Source organism: Capsicum annuum, chromosome 4 (genome assembly GCF_002878395.1).
Source record: "Capsicum annuum cultivar UCD-10X-F1 chromosome 4, UCD10Xv1.1, whole genome shotgun sequence".
NCBI classification, from domain to species: Eukaryota; Viridiplantae; Streptophyta; class Magnoliopsida; order Solanales; family Solanaceae; genus Capsicum; species Capsicum annuum.
This window is the reverse complement of record NC_061114.1, coordinates 86,201,070-86,228,217: the sequence shown is the minus strand read 5'-3', so window position 1 is coordinate 86,228,217 and position 27,148 is coordinate 86,201,070.

The window sequence follows — 27,148 nt, the reverse complement described above, 5'->3', positions numbered from 1 at the left end:
TCCTTACTAACTTTTTTTCTCTTAGTTTACCCTTCTACATACTTACTTTACATTACGCACCCCTATGATGACCATCCTAAACTTAGGCATTTTTTTTGAGTTAAGGTGCACAATGTCCAACGAAGACCATGGCCAAAATAGGTTCATTGTAACAGGAATGGGAAGGTGAATAGGTGAAAACAAAGAAAAATAGGCTAGAAGGATCAAAACAGGGATCAAGGGATACAATTCACACATAGAAGGTCATTTCAGCTAAAAGTGGACTGAAATAAAAAAAATAGCCTATGATCCTTTCCTAACCGACTATCTTTCAACCTAGGAAATACTAACCAGGCAAGTTCTGAATTCAACACACAAAGGAAACTAAGTAGCATCTCATACCCACATAGCATAGAGTCAATATTACAAACTACTACGTATCAGGTTCAAGCAATTGTCAACAAGTGATTCTCATGTCCCTAATCCTAATGCCATAACAAGATCCATAATGTTCATACATATTTACATTCACACAGTACTAAATCACAAATTTGGTAGGGTATTATTTTTCTCAAAAATAAAATCCATAAAAATATGATAACTTCCCTAAATACTTTAAAATCTCCTAATTGCACAAAACATAACATAATACAAAACAAAAAAATAATACGGTATAATTTATCCTAGACATGTCGGTCCAACAACCATACTACAACCAACAGGAAAAGAAGTACGACAACAAAAAACTACGGCGGCTATTGACACATCCCACCCCAACTAAAAAATTATACATTATCCTTAATGTGCTAAAATAATACAAAATAAAGGAAAGTGAGAACATACTTAGGATGTACTAGGCATCCGTGTTATGATCATCCCCAGATGGGGACATATCAGCTGGTGGAAGCGGTGGTGGTGGTAGTTCTCTAATAGATAATGCACCCGCTACCAGCTCTATACCCTTCTACCTATCAACAACTACAGTCTCCATAAAATCATGTCCGGCCTTTTTAATGGCCTAGTCATATGGCATTTCAGGATCCTACAAGTCTCCAATGTGATCTCTCTTTCCCAAACTAGCGGTACCTCCTTATTATTCTCTGCAAAGAAATCAAATTATCAGAGCGTGCGAGAAGGTGATATCTAAACTACTGGGGGTATAAATAAGGGAGTGGCTGCTACACAACTCTCTATTAGAGAGTATACCTTTACTTGTAGTATATCAAATTCATGCTCATCTGGGCTAGATGTAGTACATCTGTCTCTGTGAATTAGGATGTAATCCATCTCTCAAACTCATCAAGACATTCTTAAAGTCAGCACGTATCTCAGAGAATGCAGCTCACTGTGCGATCTCCCACCTGGCCTCTGCTTGCTCAAATCTAGTGTGAATCTCATATCTTATCTACCCATATAAGGTATTCATCTCAATCTCAACAACTCTCAATCGAGCATTAGTGACCTTATGGATGTCCACTAAGCTTTGTAAGAACTCTCTAGATATAGTAATCATACTTGTAGTAGGAGCTATAGTGGATGGACGAGTAGGCTCTGAAGATAGGCCAACCGGCATTGAGGTTGAAACCAGGGCTGAAGAAGAAATAGCAGTTGTCCCCTTAACCTGCGTACTCAAATTTAGAGCCTATCTCTAATCCCCTATAACCATATCAGAAACTGTTGGGCCTTCAGTCTAGGCCCTTCGTATTGCTGCTGGCTCTGTAGATCTCCTGGGATGCCCTAGGGTGCCAGAATATAACGCCCCAAATCTGGTACCCAGAATATTACACGGTGCTCATAACCCCAAAGGACCACAAGCTAACTCATGACTGATATCTGTATATGTATACTGCATACATACTATATAATATGGAAACATGAACTTAAAGGCCATAAGGTTACAAAATGTAACATAAGATCTGATAAATCATAACATATGGATGGGATATGAAATACCCAAAACATAACTGAAATAAGCTATCTGAACATACTGTAGTCTGAAAAGTCTCTAAATATGACTATCTGAATAAGGATTTGATGGGATATGTCCCTAACTAACTTCAACTAATAAACTAATTAACGAGCTAATACAATGATGATCGTGTCCTCAAAAGATGAGGACTCACTTCTAACTCTGACTGCTGAGACTAGAATCTATTGATGCTCTGAAACTCATGTCTCTGAACCTATGATATAAGACACCATAGCGCAAATGTGTCAGTACTTTGAATGTACTGGCATACATGTGATATAGGCTAAATGCATGGGGTTCATATGTATGAAAAAATATAATAACAGAATGACTATCATGAGCGCAAGAGTACATGCATGAGACACAAAAACTAATGATGATACTGTGATAACATGACATACTGAAAACTGATATAACTAATAACATGAGTGACTGTATCTGACAGTCCTAAATCTGATGGAACTAGATGAGTTTCGTACTGTGCCTAAGTTGACTGTATCTGACTGTCCTGAATTCGGAAGAACTATCTGAGTTCTTTTACTAAGACTAATACTGAGATTGTGGGATGTAGTCATCTAACTGTCATGTCCCAAATAACGCATTATAGCCAAATTGGGGTCCAATCTGTGCACTAATTAGCAGGGTGTCAATACCGCACCACTAGTAAGGACAGTAAGTGAATGGCCCTAATATAATAGGTAACTCTAATGAGAATGATGGGAACCCTTATATAGCAGGTTAGCCACCTCATCTACCCTCATATAGTAGGCTATGATGTCTTAACCTATGCTGGCTACATAGTTCTGGAACACAAGGATTGCTTCTAAGAATCACACCCTTATATACAGGTGAGTTCCCACACTTGGGTTTGCTCGGTGCTAATTTCTACTCCCATCTGAATAGACACTGAACATGATTTTCTGAAACTGAACATGGACTGAGTTATTGACTTTCGTTGCCTGACAAAATACAACTAATATCTCACAACTGATTGATTTCATGAGATCATGGAGATTTCCTGAGTCATAAGACTGTCTAAAGTCTAAGGATCATAGCTTGACTGAGAGTATCATGGAAACATGACATGGCTCTAGGCACATAGCTAATATTTTAGGTACAAGTGCCCCCAAGACTCAATAGAAGGAAACTGACCAAGCATAACTTACTTGAACATATAACTAACATCATAATCCAAAATACATTTATAGAAGCATTCCAGCTAAACATGTCATAGGCATAACTTGTACATACATGGGGATTTCATGGTATCATGCTAGTTAGGCACTTTTCCTTTATGTAGGCATTTAATCAAACATATTGTAGGCATGGTACATGAAAACATCATTGTACAACAATTAAACATCATGATCACATTCTAATTTCATCATTCAAGGGTTTATTCATAGGTTTGCATGAATCTATATCTATAATAATTAAACCCACATAGAAATTATCACCCAACATTGAGTAAAATTTAATTTCTCATTTATCAATGTGAACAAGAACAGCCCAATCATAAAATCATAAAGAAAATCCATAACTTGAATTAGGAAAAGGGATTCTTGGAATTCACGGACAAAATAAGTCCATGAATGAACACTATGCATACCTGGGTTGAGTTTTCTTAATGTTCTTGAACTTGAAGAATTGGAAATCCCTTAGTTCTTGAAGAAGATTGGATTTTGTTCTTGGAGATTACTATTAGAGAAAAACCCTAATATTAGTTGTGAAGTAATAATGAACAAATGGATAAAATCGAATATAATTGGGCATATATAAGTGGGTGTTAAATGACAAAAATACCCCTATCAAAATGACTTAAAAAATGAACGGGACTTGCGACGGTGGGTGCGATGGTCCGTCGCTGGGTTGACAGTCCATCGGCCCTGACCGTCGTTTCTACGTAGAAAGGGGTCTCACTATTTTGGCTCCGATGGCTTTGGCAGTGGTCCGTCGTAGGTTTGACGGTCCATCAACTTGACCTTTGCACCTTATCTAGAAGGTGGCCTAACCGTTTCCCTTGTGATGACCTAGCGACGTTCTGTCGCTGGTCCGACGGTCCGTTGGTCTGGGCTATCGCTCCTAGGAAGAAGGTAGTTCTCACTGTCTTGCTGCAATGATCGTGGGCGACGGTCCGTCAACCTCACCACCGCATCTGGGCAGTTTTATTACCTTCTGTATTTTGGCCATAGCTTTCTCCTCCAATGTCAGATTTTGACGAAATTGGTATTGTAAGAAAGCTAATTCAATTTTCCACGTGTCAAAGAGTGAATACAACGTGTACAAAATCAAATTTATATTTCAAGGAAAGATTCTCAAATTCTTGAGACTATTTCAAGCTAGGAAAAAGTATGGGGTATTACAATATCTCCCCCTTGAGAACATTCATCCTTAAATAAGACTGAGTGAGACCAACGTACATACTGAACATGAATACTGAAACATGATCTCATGACTGACATGACTAATAACTGAATATATCATACTGAACATGCATATCGGATGTATGTGTAACTGATTCATGAATGCATGACTAGGTGTTCTGATGAACTTAGTTTCTCACAATGAGATTGCATGTATGATGCATAATTATATAACTGAGATGATACATGAATGCAGAACTGAATATGTAATGGTATTTATACCAAGTTTGTGACGAACACTGAACATGAAACTGGGTAAGCTTAAGGAGAACTATTACCTTAAGCTTGATCTGAGTAAGCAGAGAAGAGGTGAGGATACTTGGTACGTATGTCTGCTTCTGTTTCTCAAGTATCTCCCTCGACAGACTAATTTCGCCAGAGGACTTTAACTAGAGGGACTTCTTTATTCCTTAGTCTACGAGTTTGATAGTCTAGGATTTCAAATGGAATCTTTTCGTAAAAGAGGCTGTTCTAAACATCGACGCTATGAATAGGGACTATAACTGCTAGGTCACCTATACATTTCTTGAGCAAAGAGACATGGAAGACTGGATGAACTGAGGCTAGATCTGAAGGCAATTCAAGCTCATAAGCTACCTTGCCAAAGCGACTGAGAATCTTTAAAGGACCGACATATTTGGGACTGAGCTTTACCTTCTTGGTGAACCTCTTCACTTCCTTCATGGGAGAGATCTTTAGATAGACATGATCACCAATCTTGAACTCGAGATCATTTCCATGAATATCTACATAAGACTTCTATCGGCTCTGAGCAGCCCAGAGTCTTTCTCTAATCAACTGGACTTTTTCTAAGGTGTCGAATACCAAGTCAGGACCTATGACTGAGGCCTCACTAACTTTGAACCAACCAATTGGAGATCTACATCTCCTACCGTAAAGAGCTTCGAATGGAGCCATCTGAATACTGGAATGATAATTGTTATTGTATGTAAACTCAATCAAAGGCAAGTGGTCATCCCAAGTTCCCTTGAAATCAATTGTACACGCCCTTAGCATATCTTCTAAAGTCTGAATTATCCTTTCTGCTTAACCATCTGTCTAAGGATGAAAGGCTGTACTAAGATGAACTTGGGTAGCAAGACCCTTTTCGAATGCTTTCCAAAAATAAGAGGTGAACTGGGTACCTCTGTCTGAGATAATAGATAATGGAACACCGTGCAATTTGACCAACTCTCTAATGTAGAGCTTGGCGTAATCCTTGGCTGAATAAGAGGTATGAACTGGAAGGAAATAAGCTGATTTGGCTATTCTATCTACAATGACCCAAACTGAATCATGATGATGACGAGTTCGAGGCAAACCCATCACGAAGTCCATGTTTACTTCTTCCCACTTCTAAGTAGGAATGGTGAACTCCTGCATAGGACCACTAGGCTTTTGACGCTCTATCTTAACTTGCTGACACGTAGAGCACTTATCCATTAAATCTGTAATATCTCTCTTCATCCCACTCCATCTATAGATTTTCCGCAAGTTGCGGTACATCTTTGTGGCCCCTGGATGAATAGAGTAGTACGATCCATGCACTTCTGTAAGAATTTGCTGCCTTAAGTCATCTACACCTGGAACACAGAGACAACCCTGACAACGAAGGACACCATCTCCTCCTTGGGATAAAACCTCTACTTTCTTATCCTGAAGTGACTCTTTCAACTTGACAAGGATAGGATCTCTATCTTGGTTTTCTTTCACCTCAGAAACTAGAAATGATTCTGAACTACTCTGAACCCATATATCACCCTCATCTAAATTGAATAAGTGAACACCTAGTCTTGTAAGCTGATAGACTTCCTGGGATAGCTCCTTCTTACTGTCCTCGACATGAGAAAAACTACCCATAGACAGTCTACTAAGAGTGTCGACCACTATGTTAGCCTTGCCCAGATGATAAAGGATGCTCATGTCATAATATTTCAAGAGATCTAACCACCTTCTCTAACAAAGATTGAGATCTTTCTGAGAAAAGACATACTGAAGGCTCTTATGATCCATGAACACATCTACATGAACACCATATAGATAATGCCTCCAAATATTTAAGGCAAATACTACGGCGTCTAACTCAAGATCATGAGTAGGATAATTCTTCTCATGGGGCTTAAGATGTCTGGAGGCGTAGGCTATGACCTTACCATGCTGCATAAGGACACAACCTAAACGCACTTTGGATGTATCACGATACACTACAAAACCATATGAACTATCTGGTAATGCTAGAATTAAAGCTGAGTTGATTTGAGTCTTCAACTCCTGAATACTCTTCTCATAAGGATCTGACCACTGAAACTTGACTTTTTTCTGAGTCAATCTGGACATAGGGTATGAAATAGAATAAAATCCCTCAACAAACCATCTATAATAGCCAGCCAAACCCAGGAAACTCCTGATATCTAATGGAGAGATAGGGTGAGACCAATTTCTTACTACTTTAGTCTTTTGAGGATCTACTCTAATGCCATTACCAGAAATGATATGAACAAGGAATGCTACTAACCTTATCCAAAACTCGCACTTACTGAATTTGGTGAATACCTGATGATCTCTAAGAGTCTGAAGTACTATTCTAAGATGGTTTACATGATCTTGCTCATTGCGGGAATAGACAAGAATATCATCTATACAGACTATGATGAACATGTCAAAGTACTACTTAAACACACGGTTCATCAAGTCCATGAAAGTGGGTGGGGCATTGGTAAGACCAAATGACATGACTAAGAATTTAAGGTGACTATACCGAGTACGAAAAGCTTTTTTCAGAATGTCACATTCTCTGACTCTAAGATAATGATAGCAGGATCTAAGGTCTATCTTGGAGAAATAGATAGCACCCTGAAGTTGGTCAAACAAGTCATTGATTATGGGAAGAGGATACTTGTTCTTGACCCGTGACTTTATTGAGTTGACTGTAATCAATGCATATTCTGAGAAAACCATCTTTTTTGCACAGAAATAAGACTGGTGCGCCCCATGGGGAAATGCTGGGTCTGATGAATCCCTTATTTATGAGATCCTTCAACTACTCTTTCAGTTCATTGAGTTCTACTGGTGCAATTCTGTATGGCAGAATAGAGATAGGTTGAGTATCCAAAATAAGATCAATACTAAAGTTTATTTCTCTTTTGGGAGAAATTCTTGGAAGATCTTCGGAAAAAATATCTAAATATTCATTTACAAATAGAACTAATTCAAGGATGGGAGTCTCATAACCAGTGTCCTTAACTCAAACAAGATGATAGACACATCATTTAGATATCATTTTTTGTGCCCAAAGGTAGGAAATAAGCTGATCCTTGAAAGTGGATACCCTTCCACTCTAGGATGGGTTTATTTGGGAATTGAAACTGGACTATTCTATTTCTGTAGTCAACTATGGCATAGAAGGAATGAAGCTAATCTATGTTGATAATGATATCAAAATCAGTTATCTCTAATTCAACTAAGTCTATTGAAGTAACTTCCTGAGATATCATAACCAGGCAGTTCCTGTATACCTGGTGGTCTATGATGATTTTACCCACTGAGGTAGAGAATGAAAAAGGCTCTGCTAGAATTTTAGGACCGACTCCAAAATCAACTTCTATATAAGGAGTGACAAAAGACAAAGAAACTCCTAGATCTAGCAAAGCGTAAACATACACATGAAAGATTTGTAATATATTAGTAACTATATTAAGAGAATTTTCCTAATCTTATCGAAACTGAAGAGCATAGAGATGACTTGGCCATTCCCCACTAGTAGCACTGGAGGTGCCACCCTGCTGATTGGGGCGATCGGACTAAGCAGAAGACCAATTATGTTGACCCTGAGGACCTTGCTGAGGATAGTCTTTGACTTCGTGGCCTGGCTTGCCACATCCTAAATAAATACCACAGCCAGCTCTGCAAATACCTTGATGGTGCTTGCCACAAGTCTGGCAAATAGGATAGGTGCGGGCACTACTAACACTATCCTAGGACTTAGAGCCTGGCGCTCTATCTTTGTTACCCTCTCTGAACATAGGAACTGGAGCACTAGCTGTAGAAAGAGCTGGAACTGATTACTTAAGATGAAATTGAGAACGGTTTCCTCCTTCTGACTTAGGCTGAGTAAAGTTGAAACTACCTGTCTTCGCTCTTTTATTCTATTTCTCTCTCATCTTAATCTTCTGCTTCTCTATCTGCTGAGCATGAGTCATGAGCTTGGCTAAAGTTATGTCACTATTCAGCATGGCGGATCTACACTCTTTAACCATGCTATCATTCACCCTTGAAATGAACTTACTCATCTTTTCCCTGTTATCTGCAATCACATGAGGGGCATATCTGGCTAATTGAGTAAACTTAAGAAAATACTCTTTCACTGTCGTATTGCCCTACCTGAGGTTAATGAATTCTAGCACCTTAGATTCTCTAAGCTCTAGGGGAAAGAATCTATCAAGGAACACTGAAGCAAACTCCTCCCACTCAACTGACCTTGGTCGTCTGCCCTCTGTGACTTCCACTGCTTGAACCAAGTATGCAACTGATATGCATCTAGCTCAGCACTCTCACTAGGAGTAACCCCTATTATGTCTATAACTTCTACATCAGATCTAGGAGTTTCTGAGGGTCCTCATCAGCCTTAGACCCAACAAAGGATGGAGGATTCATTCGGGTGAAGTCCTGAATCCTGGCTATAGCTAAATTGGCCACTGGGTTGGCCAAAATGATAGTTGGTCATTCATTCTGAGTAGCAAGTAACTGAGCAAGAGTAGTGAATGTGCCTATAAACTCCACATGAGAAACATATTCACCCAAAGGTTCTTCGGGATGAGGGGATAGTTGATTCCCATTTTTTATTTTAAGAGGCATGTTCTGAAAAAGAAAGGGAGAAATGAATTAGACTGAGAGATTGACTTGATATTATGCTCACTGGCACGACATAAATACTTAAAGAAGGGAATAGTTCCTAAAACATCTTATAGCCTCCTGCACATAAATATGGCGCGCAACACACCCATGCACAAGACTCTACTAGATGCGGTTCTCAGACTTCCTACGACACTATTGAACCTTACACTCTGATACTAAGTTTGTAACACCTTGAATTTGGTACCCAAAATATTACACGGTGCTTACGACCCTAAAGGACCACAAGCTAAGCCATGAATGATATCTGTAACTATATACTGCATACATACTGTAAAATACAGAAACAGGAACTAAAAGGCCATAAGGTTCAAAATTGTAATATAAGATATAATAAATCATAACATATGGATGGGATATGAAATACCCAAAACATAACTAAAATAACCTATCTGAACATACTGTAGTCTGAAAAACCTCTAAACATGCTGTCTAAATAAGGAGTTGATGGGGCATGTCCCTAACTAACTTCGACTAATAAATTAATTAATAAGCTAATACAATGATGATAGTGTCCTCAAAAGATGTGGACTTACTTCTAACTCTGACTACTGAGACTGGAATCTACTAATGCTTTGGAACTCGTATCTCTGAACCTATGGTATAAGACACCATAGTGTAAATGCGTCAGTACTTTGAATATACTGGCATTCATATGAGGTAGGCTGAATATAAGGGATTCATATGCATGAACAAATTTAATAACATACTAACTATCATGAGCGTGAGAGTACATGCATAAAACATAAAAAATGATGTTAATACCATGATAACATAACATACTGATAACTGATATAATAGATAACATGAGTGACTGTATCTGACAGTCCTAAATATGATGGAACTAGCTAAGTTTCGTACTGTATTTGAGTTGACTGTATCTGAAAGTCTTGAATTCTAAAGAACTATCTAAGTTCTTTTACTGAGAATGATACTGCAACTGTGGGAGGTAGTCATCTAACCGACATGCCCTAAACAACACATAATAGCTGAATTGAGGTCTAAACTATGCCCCAATTAAAAGAGTGTTAGTACTGCGCCACTGGTAAGGACAACATGTGAGTGACCCAAATATAACATGTAACTCTAATGAGAACGGTGGGAACCCTCATATAGCAGGTTAACCTACCTCATCTACCTTTATATAGCAGGCTATGATGTCTCAACCTATGCTGGCTATATAGTTCTGGAATGCAAAGATTTCTTCTAAGAATCACACCCTCATATAACAGGTGAGTTCCCACCCTTGGGTTCGCTCAGTGCTAATTTCTACTCCCATCTGAATAAACACTAAACATGATTTCTGAAATTGAACATGGACTTAGTTACTGACTTCTGTTGACTGATGGAATACTACTGATATTTGACAACTGACTGAGTTCATGAGATCATGGAGATTTCCTGAGTCATAAGACTGTCTGAAGTCTAAGAATCATAGTTTAACTGAGAGTATCGTGAAAACATGACATGGCTCTAAACACACAGCTAATATTTTGGGTACAAGTACCCCAGGACTCGATGGAGGGAAACTGACCAACCATAACTTACTTGAACATATAACTAACATCATAATCCATAATACATTTATAGAAGCATTCCATCAAAACATGTGATAGGAATAACTTGTACATACATAGGGATTTCATGGTATAATACTAGTTAGGCATTTTTCCTTCATCTAGGAATTTAATCATACATATTGTAGGCATGGTAAATTTCAGCATCATTGTACAACAATTAAACATCATGGTAACATTCTAATTTCATCATTCAAGGGTTTAGTCATAGGTTTGCATGAATCCATATATATAATAATTAAGTCCACATAGAAATTATCACCCAACATTGAGTAAAATTCAATTTCTCATTTATCAATGTGAACAAGAACAGCCCAATCATGAAATCATAAAAAAATCCATAACTTGAAGTTGGAAAAGGGATTCTTGGTCTTCATGGACTAAAGGAGTTAATGAATGAACACTATGAATACTTAGGTTGAGTTTTCTTGATGTTCTTGAACTTGAAGAATTGGAAATCCCTTAGTTCTTAAAGAAGATTCGATTTTGTTCTTGGAGTTAATGTTAGAGAGAAACCCTAATACTGGTTGTGAAGTACTAATGAAATAAATGGATGAAATCGGATATAATTGAGTATATATAAGTGGGTGGTAAATGACCAAAATACCCCTGTTAAAATGACTTAAAAAAATTAAACGGGACCTGCGAAGGTGGGTGCGACGGTCCGTCGATGGGTTGACCATCCGTCAAACTTGACCATCTCTTTTAGGAAGAATATGGTCTCATTATTTTGGCTGCGAATGCTTGGGCGAGGGTCCTTCGCAGGTTTGACGGTCCATCAACCTGACCGTTGTACCTTATCCAGAAAGTGGCCTCACTGTTTCCCTTGCGACGGCCTGAGCGACGGTCCGTCGCTAGTCCGACGGTCCGTCGCTAGTCCGACGGTCCGTCGGCCTGTGCCGTCGCTCCTAGTCAGAAGGTAGTTCTCACTGTCTTGCTGCAACGGTCATGGGCAACAGTCCATCGCTAGTCCGACGGTCTGTCAACCTCACCATCACATCTGGGTGGTTTTGCTTCCTTCTGTATTTTGGATATAACTCTCTCCTTTGATGGTGTCATTGGAAAGCTAATTCAATTTCCCACGTGAAAAAAATAAAAATATTAAAAATACCATGTGTACAAATGTGGATTTATCTTTCAAGGAAAGCTTGTCACAATCTTGTCATAATTACACTGAACCTTCATACTATTTATCTACATAGTAGTCGTAGCACATATCCTCTTGTCTACTCCCTGTATCTTAGGTACACCGACCTAATCACATAGTCTCTGAATCATGCAAGGGAATAGCAAATTAGTCAACTCCCTAAATGCTCTGTCATGGATCTTATGTCGGACGATTGCTGCGAAATCAATAGAATATCTAGCCATCATACAAGCAACCAAGGATGCTCCATCCCAAGTTAAGTTATCCAAAGCAGTGGGGAACAATTGATATCTAATCAACAACCACCAAAACTTGGCCTCAAAGGTCAATGTGCCCTTCTTGATCTCACCATGTCCCTCTATCCATGGGGTAGAATCACCCAAAGGTGAAATAATAGTTTGCTATCCATATATCCATATGACCCTCTCTCATCTGTGATCATCTTCCTACATAATACTAATCATGTGCGACTCTCATTCTATAGTCACACTTAATTGTAGATGCGGGAGTAATGTAATCTGTTCCAAAAATGACTCGGTGGATGGTCTCTACTGAAATATCAACTCTGACCCCTCGTACAAGTGTATTATCAAGTTGTGGCTGCTCCATAAATTTCACCAAGCCTAGGGATCTATGCATAGAAAGGACTACTATAGCTCAGTAGGATGCATAAAACTCACACATCATAGCCAGGCTGTTAGAACCGAGTTGTCTGGTCATCTACTCTAACTGATATCGATCGGATGCAGCCTGCTACTAAACCATCAACTGCATTATCACTAATTGAATGTACCAAAACATCACGAGGCTGATCAAAATGAGTTGAAAGACTAGTAACCCACATCGGGGACACTCTTGACCAATAGCCGATATTTCTATAGTTGTAGCAAACTCCTGAAACACTAACATGGAGAGACCACAAACTGAGCCCAAATGGCTGGCCAACTGACGTTAAGAGCACTTTATACTACTAACGTCTATCCTTCCCACAACCATAGCTTATATTAAGAACTCTAGGCTGGCTGGGAATTCAAGATAACTCTATTTGATCACTAACTCGCATCTAGGAAACTGCTGAACCAATGCCTCATCTCTCCATAACCAAGAAACTCCTAGAATATTCTAAGATACTACCACTCATAATCCTGAATAGCCGCCATGGCCTGAATACCCATACCAAAACTCTAAAAGGTCCAATGAGAACTCTTCCTGCTAAGATTAGCATGACTAATTTAAGAACCACTCGTAGTCTGAAATACTATCTGCTTAGAGTTGATAGGCTGCAACTGAGGCTGAAATCTATCAGAAGGAACCTCACTCCCAGATGAAATACCAATGGCACAGCACCAAGGTCATGACCTCTTGCCACCACCTCCATAAGTCTCAATACATACTGTTTCAATGGCTCTCACATAATCAATAATCTGAGAGAAGAAAGACTTAGCTGCTATTAGGTGTTTCAACACCAAATAGAGGGGAAATGATGATCCTCTAATAAAACTATAAACCATGTCCTACTTTGAAGGATATAGCATCAAAAAATTTTGGCACACTCGAGAAATCCAAATCTCAAACTCAAAAACTGGTAAAGAACCTTGATGAACACAAATAAACCTAACTCTAGCCTTTAAATTACTTGATGAACCAGATGTCATTCCTAACTGACATTGAAGATCTTTAATATCCATCCCTGACTCTCTGGTCTGAAGCTACGCTGAAGCTCTAAAAACATGAATCCAAGTCTAGTCCTCATCTATCGACCATCTCTCATTATCCATTTGGGGACATAATGTAGTAAATAGACATGTTTAAGGTTTATATCAATGCAGACATATGACAAGGGGTTAAGAAAAAAATTTCCTAAGAATGTAACTGTAGCCACCCAGATTAGGTTATGAAAGTCTCCAGACCAATCTGTAAGACTCTACTAAACACATAGATCTTGTACTAATAAACCAGTGAAGCCTAGCTCTGATACTATTTTGTCACGACCTAATTTCCAAGTCATGATGGCACCTAATATAACCCACCAATAGGTAAGCCAAACCCATAGTCCAGAACGACTAGTGACGGACTACCCAAAAAGATAAATAAAAAATGCAAAAAAGATGTAATAATAGATCGAATACATAATGTAATCAAAAAAATTAGTGGTATCAGTACAAGAGCTTATATATAACAAGAATCCAAAGTAAAGTAAAAATGAATATACTAATACAACTTATCTTTAAACACAACATATAGATTAGTCATTTACATAAGAGAGCGATAAGCACTACTCCAAATGTCAGGAGCTCATTAGTATATAATTTGAGTGAATGAAGGGAAGGAGGGATGTACGATAATACTATAGATATATATAGCTAAGTGTCCATGTATATATATAAGTATATAATGAAGGTCTACTAGAAGTACAACCTCCTTCATCAGACTAGCTATTTAAGACCTTATAACCATAGCAGCAGCTAACACTAGAATACTTAGGGTTAAAATCCACATACCAAGTCATTAGAAGGTTATCCATAGTGATATAATCGTAAGATAAAAGTGGTCAGAATCATACCTCAAGTATCGACACCAAATCAATGACCAATCCATCATAAGATAGCCATAATAATGAGAATAACAATACCAATAACAACACGAGTAACCAGCTAGTCCGGATACCCAAATACCTAATTAAGACTATATCATTCCATCATCACCCCAGGATTAGGAGTATCAATCAATATACAACATACCATAAGTCATAGTCATCACCCATATCTAAACAAGCCCATCCCCATATGGGCTGATTGATATAGGCGCATACTAGTGATACGCGATGTGCATGGAAGGATGAATGCAACAAAATCCATAATACCATAATCATCTTCATCATAACCACATCATCATTATAATCATCCTCCGACCTTGTCGGGTATATAATTGCCATATATAAGGCTAGTCAAACTCGAACCAACAAATGTACACATAGGTACATCAATGTAATCATACTCTGGCCTTATTTGGTATATCATAATAATTATCCTTCAACCTTGCTAGGTATCAGTATCATCATCACACTGTCCTCCATCCTTGTTGGGTATCAATATATCATCACAATATCCTCAGGCTTTGCTGGGTATATAACCATAATCATCAGCAGCACATATACATGTATAACATCAATACTAAAATCTATTATCGCATTTTACCCTAAAGTTATATCATCAGTCCAGCATCTTTCTCTATCCTATACCAGAGAGATGTGTATTTAGAGATGATATGTGCGCAGACTCAAGTTGTGGATAAAAGTGTGTAAATCCATAATTCTATTTCTCGGAGTGAACTTAAGGACTAAATCATTATCAAAGTGTAGAAAAAGTCAGAATCTCTCACAACTAGAGTAATTAATAGTATCAAATTATAGACTGAAATCTATCTTGTTCACATTTTTTAAACATTATTAGAATCTCTTTTACATATAAGTTATTTATTAAGACATACAATTATTATTATGAAAAACTCTATTCAAGGCAGAAAGCGGGATTTAACCCTTAATTAGTGACAACAGTAATAAGATTATAATCTTAATAGAATCGTATCAATCATCGATGCAACGGTCATGAACATGTTGAATCTATTCTTGCTATCACCAGAAAAACTCCATTTAAGGTAGAAAGGGGGATTTAACCCTTAATTAGTGACAACAGTAATAAGATTATAATCTTAATAGAATCGTATCAATCATCAATGCATCGGTCATGAATATGTTGAATCCATTCTTGCCATCACCAGTATTCAAACAATGCAACCATAAGAACTAATATATCAATAAAATACAATTACTTGCTTTACAAAGATAAATATTTACTAGATGTTCAACTTATATCTTCATATGTCCTTCGGCCCAATAATATGTCCAAATAATTATATCATCATAATCACAGACTTTGGCCCACTTACATATCCAAAACCCATATCAATGATCATATTTATACATCATCTCATATTTATAAGACATATAATATTTAGGAGGCATAACATCTCCATAAGCTATAAGGTATATCAATAATCAACTCACATCTATGAGGCAGAATATATCAACACGTATCTCATATCTGGGAGGCATAACATAAATAAGTATTTCTAATCTTAGAGGTATCTCATATCTAGGAGGAATAACATAAATAAGCATCTCTCATCTAGGATCCATAATATATCAATACACATCTCACATTTAGGAGCCATAACTTAAATAAGCATCTCATATCTAGAAGGCACAACATAAATAAGTATCTCTCATCTATAAGGCATCTCATATCTAGAAGGCATATCATAAATAAGCATTTCTCATCTAGGAGGAATAATATATCAATATGTATCTCACATCTATGAGGCACAACATAAATAAGCATTTTTAATCTCATAGGTATCTCATATCTAGGAGGCATAACATAAATAAGCATCTCTCATCTAGGATCCATAATATATTAATATGCATCTCACATTTAGGAGCCATAACTTAAATAAGCATCTCATATCTAGGAGGCATAACATAAATAAGCATCTCTTATCTAGGAGGCATCTCATATCTAGAAGGCATATCATAAAGAAGTATTTCTCATCTAGGAGGAATAATATATCAATACGCATCTCACATCTAGGAGGCATAACATAAATAAGCATCTCTCATCTATAAGGCATCTCATATCTAAGAGGCATAACATAAATAAATATCTCTCATCTAAGAGGCATAATATATCAATACGCATCTCAAATCTAGGAGGCATAACATAAATAAGAATCTCTCATCAAGTAGGCATCTTATATCTAGGAGGCATAACATAAATAAACATCTCTCTATCTAGGAGGCATAACATATCTATAAGACATATTGCATCTATAGGCCATATTTCAATGCCTATGCCTATATTATCAAGCATGACAGTGGACCACCTCATAATTCAAGTTAGGAATTCCATAGAAAATCTAAGAGCCATAATTCATAATTCAAGGAAAGTCATCATAAGTTATCAAGTCGCAAAGAAACCTTATTCTAAAGGCTCCATAGTCTTAACTATGCCTAGTATCCGTAACTAAGTCCATAAGGGCTAATATAAGTCTTAGCCTATGGTGGGTTTGAGGAACTCATTTCTAATTCTCAATTTCTATATCTAGGCAATTTATATCCCAAACTAGGGTATGGTATCTAGTTTAACTTCTAGATATCAAGTAAGTTGTAATCAATTCTAGGATAGAAACTTCTGCCTAGAAAAATGAGCAATTAAGTTGACATCACCTAGATTAAGGTTTCAAGATCACCATAATTTCCAAAATAAGGTTACATGTACCAACCATGATTTCAATTCTTAAACCGCATCCCGATCCTAGTATCATACCATATTCATCCTACAAATTAGTTCAATCTAGGGAGAAGGCAATAGGATTCAAAAAGGATAAGAAGCATTTCACCTTACGGGTCTCAAACTCTCATCTAATTCGCAAACTTTAATATTTAATACAATGTCATTATACCTATAATCAAACTTAACATTGGCATTCACACGCAATATATATAACATGCATCATCTTACGGAGAAAAGTAGATAGAAACCTATCTTAAAGCCAAACCATAAATCTCTAAATCGTTCACCAAAAGTCCATCTTTATTTCATAATCCCAAAATTCCGTCATAGTATCAAAATCATAATCTACTCATAATAAAAAATAATAATACCCATATTTCACCATTGTGCTTTGGGTTAAAAAATGACACCAAAAACTCCAAGTAGGTCCTACTTGCAGCAATCACATTTCTGAGGGAAACCCAATGTTCATACATGATCAAGGAATCATAACTCTCAAGAAATGAGTGAAAACCAAGATAATTTGGGGATATAATCAAGCCCTTAAGATAATTGGAGTTTTGGGTCAAAAACAAAGAATTTCACTGAAAAGGGGATAAAATCTTACCTCAAGTTCAAAGATATTTACGATTATAGATGTTAGTTAACCTCCCATATTACTCACAAGTCTTAATTTTGAGTTACCACACTTTATTTATATATTGGCTAATAATATATGATATTTTACTTTAGTTCCTAAATGTTATTAGAATAGGGTAGTTTATCCTTATTTCCCCTTATCGTGACTATGTTTAGGTTTTCTGTATAGTTTTTTGTAGTTTATTTTTTTTGCTTTACATATTATTTATAATTGAATTATCTTTGGATCTCAATTGGTCAATGCCTACTGAGTGCATGTTTGATACTCATACTACACTTCTGCAACCTAAAAATCGAAGTATGAGTTCTCTCCGTTGATGTGTGCATCATACAGAGCATCTATGTATCAAAGATTTAGGTGATCTCCTGACATTCTGGGTATTCCTCCTCTTCCTCGTATTGATTAGACTTATCTCTATTTTATATTTCAAAGATAGTTTGTACATATATATTTGCTCAGTATTTTTCCTTGTATTTTGATTGTATTAGAAACTCTTGTACTGACTTTACTAGGTCTTGGATTGTAATCGATATTAGTCACTTTATTTAATTATTTTTTGTTGTTTCTTTTATTTTTCTTGATAGTCTATTACTAGTTATTCCAAATTATGGATTAGCTTGCCTACTGGTGGGTTATCATAGGTGCAATCATGACTTGAGAAATTGTATCATGAATGAAAACTTCTCAAAAAACTTTTAGAAATAACATATTAGAAAATAATATAATAAACCACTCAAAAGGTAAATAGATAAATTTCTCATTCAATAAGTGTCACGACCCAAAATAGGTACTAAGTACGTGATGGCAAAGTAAGCATGTCCCAACCAAAAACTCAATAATCAAGTAAAACAAAAATGGAAGAAACAAAGAAAGATAAACCCAAAACAATTAAAGAAGAAATAACAATTCAAGATACATTCTAGGTCTTTTGTCACTATTTCAAGACCCTAAATATAAAATGATATTAATAGCTAAAGTATCTTAAATTCGGGTAAGCATAAGATAAACAAAGAGTGATATGGTAAGCTTTAAAGTCTTCTAGCCACTACCTTAAATTTTTACAACTCTTACACTGAAGAAATGCAGTCTACCATCTACTTCTCAAATCAATACTAGTATGGGGTAAACAAAACAATAAAAAGAAAATAAAAGTAATATTGAGTATGAAATACGTGTACTCAGCAAACATTGTCGATAACTGACCCTAATAAAAAATGATAGTGAGAACCACCACCTTATCTATCCATGGTTCTTGCAGACAATAGGTATTCTACTTTATCCTATAAAGGTATCCCTACACAACAATCAAAAGATTAACAAAATACAGGATAGGATCATTATTCTAGTGAGTCAAAAATAATTGTTTTATGATCAACAATTAAGAAAAGTCATTTATGAAGGAAATTCACTAACAGGGTATATCAGTGTTAATCTAAAATGTAAAATTAATAATATAGAATAAAATTCTGAGAGTGTATATAAAAGTGTATAGCATGCTACCAAAAGGTGTAGCACAACAGTCTCTCATATTAAGATAAAGCCATACCGATGCCCCACATCTCAAAGCGTGTCAACCACTAATATCGCAAAAAATGATATGAGATTATGTAATTAAGTAAACTGAAAGCTCAATACACAATATCACAAATAATGTTCAATCACGATAATTAATTACAAAAGTAAACACTCAATGACAATATCAAACCATACCAAGAAAATTAATGCAATACAATGAAAATGATGCAATATAATATAGTGATAATGGGGTCATAATTAATGGTTGAAAGTCATCAGATGAATTTATGTATACACCTATCAATCCTCAATACTCTCAAGATAGGATCCATGAGAGGTTCGTAATCCATGTACCTTCTCAAATCTCATTTCACCTCTCTGGCTAATGTTCACATATCAAGAATTTTATAAAGTATTTCATATTCACCTCTCTGGGTAATGCTTATAGAGCAAGGATTTTATAAAGTAATTCTCATATCTCAATCAATCCGACCGACACATCCCTCATCCGGGAGTTTTTAAAAGTGTCTCATTTTCTTTCTAAATTAGTGTTTCTTAGTGATACCAATGTCTCATGAATATCAATGTATGAAATAGGGATATAATTCTCACAACCAATTAGTATGAATATGATAATCAATTCATAATATGGAAAAGTGAGCTCACAATCAACTCAATGTGTCAATAATTCATGATATGATCTCGTATTTAATTAATTATATTACTAGCCTATTTGGGATTGTTTTTTCCTAAAAAATGCTTTTTTGAGAAGTAATACTTTATTTTTTTTAAAAAGAAAAGTGTTTGGTAAACTTGCAAAAATACTTTTTAAAAAGAAGCAGAAGCGATTTTTCTGCTTCTGAAAAAAGGCAAAAAATTATATATATATATATATATATATATATATATATATATATATTATAGCATATTTTATTACTTGGATTAAATTTTGATTATTTACTTTAAATTTACATCCTAATTCTTTATGTCATTCTATGATTTATATATTATTATGTTATTTTCACTCATTTTCTTTAACTAAAATCGAAAATATCATATATATATATATATATATATATATATATAATTAATTAGAATATTTTATTACTTTGATTAAAGTTTGATTTTTTTACTTCAAATTTACATCATAATTCTTTATCTCATTCTATGATTTATATATTATTATGTTATTTTTCACTCATTTTCTTTAAATAAAATTGAAAATATCATTGATGATGATGATCGAAGAATATATAACTCTTTATTTTTCTTACTATTAATGATAATAAATAACAGACGAATCATGTTGTAAGATCAAATGGTATTTTGGCATCACTTGTAAATTCTTTCTCGAATATTTAATTTTAAATAAATAATTCATAAAAAAGTGACATATTTGTTACCACATTGAATTTTTCATATATAGTGATTTAATTTATGGAATAATTTTTAAATTCATTTTTGTTTGATGTTTTAACTAATATTTAAATTGTTTAAGTAATATATTATTACTTAATAATTTTTTAATGTATCTATGTATATAAATAATGAATAAAAACTTTTAGTACTTTTGAATAGTTTTTAAAATAAGTTTTCTTAATAAAATAATTTTAGTAGTAAAAGTCTATGGATACATGTCCTTTTTGGTCATTTGTCTCTCATAAATACTTTTTGAAAAAGATTATCCAAATACAATTTATTTATCTAAATCACTTTTTAAATGAATTTACCAAACACAAACTATTTTTTCATAAGCATTTTTCTTAAAAGACATTTTATAAAAGTGGTTGAAATAAGTAGTTTTCAATAGAAATCCCAAATGAGCTCTACTTCTATGAGTTATTTATGATTACAACAAGAGTTAGAATTAAATTAGTTTCAATACGAGTAACATCAAAGATTTTGAAATAATGTTTTTGGGTGTTAATTATTTGTTGCCTTGTAGCCATTTTCATTGCCTCAAACACAAAGCAAAAATTTAATCTCTCATTATTTTAAACATATTTTACTTATACAAAAATTTAACTTATTCGGTCGATTCAATATTTTTCCGCTTTGTTTTTCTATAACTAAAAACCTACCTAACTCATGATTTTAATTAAGAAAACCTAATAAATTGTTTCAATATGGTTCATTTTAGTACGTTTCTTTGATTTCTAAAAATTGATCCGCTGCTTCAATTTTTTAAAATTCATTTACACCCTTGTAAGGTTGAAAAACATCTTCACCCAATGATTACTATACTTATAAATAATAAATAATTAGAACTTATTTAGAATATCAATAAACTATGTATATGTTCCTATCAAAAACAAACTATGCATATTTTCTCTATTTTAATTCTAATTGTTGTTTTGAAAAAAAATGTAGTAATAATTTTAATTTTTACAATATTAGGCCCATACTGACACGGGTCGTGTCCCATAATATTAACTAAAGGGGGAAAGGACACAAATAATGCTTCGATTGAAAGTACTAACACGAAAAATGGTCGTTGAATTTTAATTTCATTCTCAAGTCATTTGCTAGCAGCTTAGACAATACTGATACAATTTCGATACATATCATAACAAATATATATTCTATACTATAAATATATAATTTATATATGCATTTTATTGTATGTGTGTGTATATACATACACACATACATACATATATACACACACACATACATATATACATACATAATTTTATACAATAAATGATACAAATTTATGTACACCATATTAAAAAAACTCATATTCTATATAACAAAGACACAATTTTCACCTATAAATTTGCTACACTAATTTTTGTTTTTACGAACTATATTAGTATGGCATATGAATTGTATCAATAAGGTATATAAACTGTATCTAAGCTGCATGTGCCAAAATGATCTAACTTAGGAACCGGTCATTTAGTGAAATTAAAATGGCCAACTGGCCACTCTATGTCCAATGACTCAAACATGGGCCAATTGTTTTAGGTGGGTCAGACTGTATCCAGGAATTACATGGGAAGGCCTCTCATTGTGTGTGGCTTTGCTTTTTTGTCCTCAATAAGAAAAGTATTTAAAGACAAGTCTTTCTTCCATTTTATGTATAGTACAAGTACATTTTTGCTCCTCTACACCTCAAATATGTTTTACACTTTCCATGCTTATTTGTCTCTCAACCTCTTTAAGACCCTTAAAACTTTGATAATTTTATTTTTGACCTTTCCATGTTCGTAATATCAATTTTTGATTTGAATTATATTTATGGATGCTAAAAGGATAATTTGGAAAAGTTTTGGAATTTTTTGTAGGAATTTGAGGTCATTTTAGGACCCCGAGACATTGAGGGCTGATATCATCGTGTCACGGAGGTTACCTTCCGCAATAACAGCGTGCCACTCCAATGTATAAATTTCATCCAGTTTTATTTTTTTCACTTAGGGTTGAGGGGATTTTGTTCTTTTCACTTTTTCCACGACTTATAAACATAAAAGGACCCTTTTTCTTCAATTTTCACAGATCAAACTATATTTTATTCATCTTTAACTCTCCAACCAAGAAAGATTAAGGGTTACATAGAGAATTCATCATCCGGACTCCAAAGTTATAATTGACTTCAAATTGTTGTGTGTTTCTGGCATTATCTCTTCCTAAAACATTAATTTTATGTTGTGGCATTAATTAAATGGATTTCACATGATTTAAATTATGGGTTTGAAATTGGGTTGAGGGGTTTCAGTTGTTACTGATTGAATTACTTGTCTCATACTTTGAATTGATTATTCATGCTTTAAATTGATGTTTTTTGGAACTAAATTGATAAATTATTTAAATGGTTGGAATGGGGGACAAGGGATTCCCCAAATTGGATGAATTTTGGCTGGGAACTGCATGAACCTCAACCCACATTGTGAATTTGATTTTAGTTATGAAAAATTGCTTGGTATAACTTGCTTCTGAACTCAATGCATTATATTTATAGATAAATGGATATAAAATCGGGTTTTGATGGCCTTGGTGGCTATGGTTTGGATTTTAATATAACTTGGGAGTCCAATTTGGTTGTGTGAATTGGTTTGGCATGTTTAATTTAGCTTGAAACTATATTGGTTGGATGAATTAGTAAATACCTTAATGGATGATTCCTATGTTAATTGTTGGAATTTTGTGTAAAGTGGTTTTAATTTTGGTCTTAAAAGAGGTTGTGTAGCTCGCTGTGAAAGTGGAGGTCCCAAGGAGACTAATACTGGAAATCATGTTTGTCGGGGTTGGGGTGTTTATGACCATGTGCATAGTTCACACATTATATATATTTTGGAATGATTGGAGCCTCGGTGGCTTTGGCCCTAGTGACATCCAAGCTACACCTCCTCTCAGACGATGATACAATCACTACCAAATACAGTAACCCAACAAAGGTTTATGTCAAATCCCAAGGAAATACGTGCGTAGATTCACGGCTCTCAGTTGTTGTAATCACTGGGTGGAACTGTAATAGTAAATTGGGTTTTGAATATCAATATGGAACTAGTAGCGAATATCAACTTCGGTTGTAATCAGTCATAAGTGAACACTAGGATTGTGTTCCCCCTGGCTTCTTAACTCCGTATTCTAATCATGCTTTGTTGAACCAACACGATACCTTACATGCAGAATTGATAAGTTATGTACCTTCTACAGTCTTTTAGATGCGTCGAAGGATTTTACCCTTTACCTTTTGAGTCTCAGGACTATTAACTTTTGGGTCTCTAGTTATTAGATGAAACCTAACCATCTTACTAAGATAAAACCTAGAAGTGTGGATCAACAGTTAAACTCTAAATTACTGTTGTCTTTATATTTTTCTAGTCACTACTCCTCTTTTGGAGTAAGTAGCAATAATCTAGGCGGGATCTTAACTTGTGCACCCATTAAGAAAACTGTTATAATGAAGATAAAGCAATACAGGAATGGGTATCATTTCAGAAAAACAATTGCACTTCCCCTACTTCGTCAATCTGCCAGGGTTTCCATAACACAAGCCATGGTTTTCTAGTCTCATGCTTGTGAAGAAATCAACAACATTCATAATCGAAAGCGTAAATGAAATCACAATATAAGAAGTACAAAAACCCACAACTGTAACTGAATTAAGGAACCAAAGTCAATACAAGAGAATCCAAAGATCAAAATCGGATCTTGGAATTAAAATACATTTATTAGTATCAAAGTCCATAACTCCGACTAAAAATACATAATGGGAATTTACAGTACAAGAGGAAGCCCTAAAACTAAAGCTTGAACGAAATAGAAGAAAACAGGGTCAGTGGCAACTTATGGTCTGTACTTGCGCCGTGACCCAAGGCGCAAGTAGCACTTGTGGCCTGCAGGTTCAGCGGAAGTGTAGGGTGCAAGGGCCAGGACCCAAAAATCCTGCAGTTCTACTCTCAGGATTTTGGACTTCTTGCACTTACTTTGCCTATTTGCGGTCTACATGTTGACTTAGTAAGTACTGGGAGTCATCTTTTCAGCTCTTCTTCAATTCTCAAATATGTTTGATCTCGATCAAGATGAAAAGTGTCTAGAAAATCTATAATTTCTCCAATAAGCATCCAAAAATACCTTTTCCCTCTTTTTCACGAACTTAGTATCCAAACATGATTTCCTACAAAACACACCTAAAATGCATCATATATAACAATACAACCTCAGAAACTTACATATTTTTCTCGTTTTAATCATCGAAAGTGCTATATTTCTATAGCACATCAACACCCTCAACTTAGAATATTTGTATGTCCACGGGCAACAAAACACACCAAAACAAAAACGATGTTTAACTAGGAGAATCTAAGCTATTCAAGGCAGTCTATCAACACTTTAAGCTCAAACACAACAACCCCTCTAATCTTATTTTTCAAAACCAACTTTGTATGAACATGACGCATAGCAATGTGACACAATAGGATTAAGGTATGGCAATTACATTAGCAACTGACAACCACTCATATATACAAGTTACACTACCCAAAACAAGCAAATAGCTAGCAAAATGACTCAAGTGCCCTCACAACAAGGATATCCCACCCACCCAATGAAATAATGTATAACAATCTGGGATAGTCAAGAGACAATCAAACTTAGAACAGAAGCTCAAATCAATGCATGTCAAATACCATAGGCTTACCCTTATTTTTTTACCTTAGTTTTCAGATAGTCAAGTTAGGATCACTATCGAACTTTTCTCATCTTGTAATCCTAGCTTAGGGATTAGTATGGTACATATGAACATATAAAGTGACTAAGAATCATTGACACTACACTAACCTTTGGAACTCAATTACTAGCCAATTTTCTTTTATTCTACCCTTATGTCTCCCTTTTTATTCTTTGTTGAACATTCAGGTTGGGTGCAGTCTTATATTCTTTTATTCTTTTCTTTCTCACTTTTTCACAAATTTTTCTTTTATTTTTTTCTCTTTCTTTTTTTACTCTTTTCTACCACACCCATCCCTATAACTTTTTCTCTTATTCTATCCTTCTATATACCTACTTTACACTACGTACCCCTATGATAGCCACCCTTACCTTAGATATTTTACCTAAGTTGAGGTGCACAATGTCCAAGGAGGACCAGTACCAAAATAGGTTCATTATAGCATAAATGGGAAGGTGATTAGGTGAAATAAGAAAAATAGGCTAAAAGGCTCAGAACAGGGTTCAAGGGATACAATTCACATAAGGAAGGTTATTTAGGCTAAAAGTGGACTGAAATTAAAAAAAAAAAGGGGGCCTATGATCATTTCCTAACCCAACTATCCTTCAACCTAAGCAAGACCAATCGGGCTATGAATTCAACACATAAAGGGAACTAGGTAGTATCTCACATACACATGGCACAGAGTCAATATTAGCAACTACTACCTATCCAATTCATGCAATTGTTTGCAAGAGATTACCATGTCCCTAATCCTACTTCCATAACAAGATTTACAATGTTCACACATATATTCATTCACACAGTTCTACAACATAAAATTTTTGATAGATATCAAAACACAATCAAAACATGACTACTACCCTAAATACTTAAAAATCTCCTAATTACACAAAAGCATACCACAATATAAAACAAAATACAAGACGATAATTTTATCCTAGACATGTCGGTTTTACAATTATACTGCGATCGATGGGAAAAGAATTACGGCAATAGAAACTCGCGTCGGCTTGGTATGCCACCCTCATCTAAAAATTAGGTGCTCGATTCATGAGTATCCCTAGATAGAGGCATATCAACTGGCAGAGATGATGGTGGTGGTGGAACACTAATAAATAATGCACCCACTACTACAGTTGCATGCCTCTATGACGAATGTAGTCACCATTGAATCATGCCTGGCCCTTTTAATGGTTTGGTCATATGGAATATCAAGATCCTACAAGTATCCAATATGACCTCTCTAGGCCCTAATTGTTGAGACCTCTTCCTCATTGTCCATGATGAAATAAAACTATAGCGGCATACGCAGAAGTGATATTTGGACCACCAAGGGTATAACTGAGAAAGTGGATGCTATACAACTCTCTACAAGAGAGAGTGCATCTACTTATGATATATCAAACTCCTCTCTCATATAGGCTAGATTCGATGCATCTGTCTCTATGAATTGCGCTA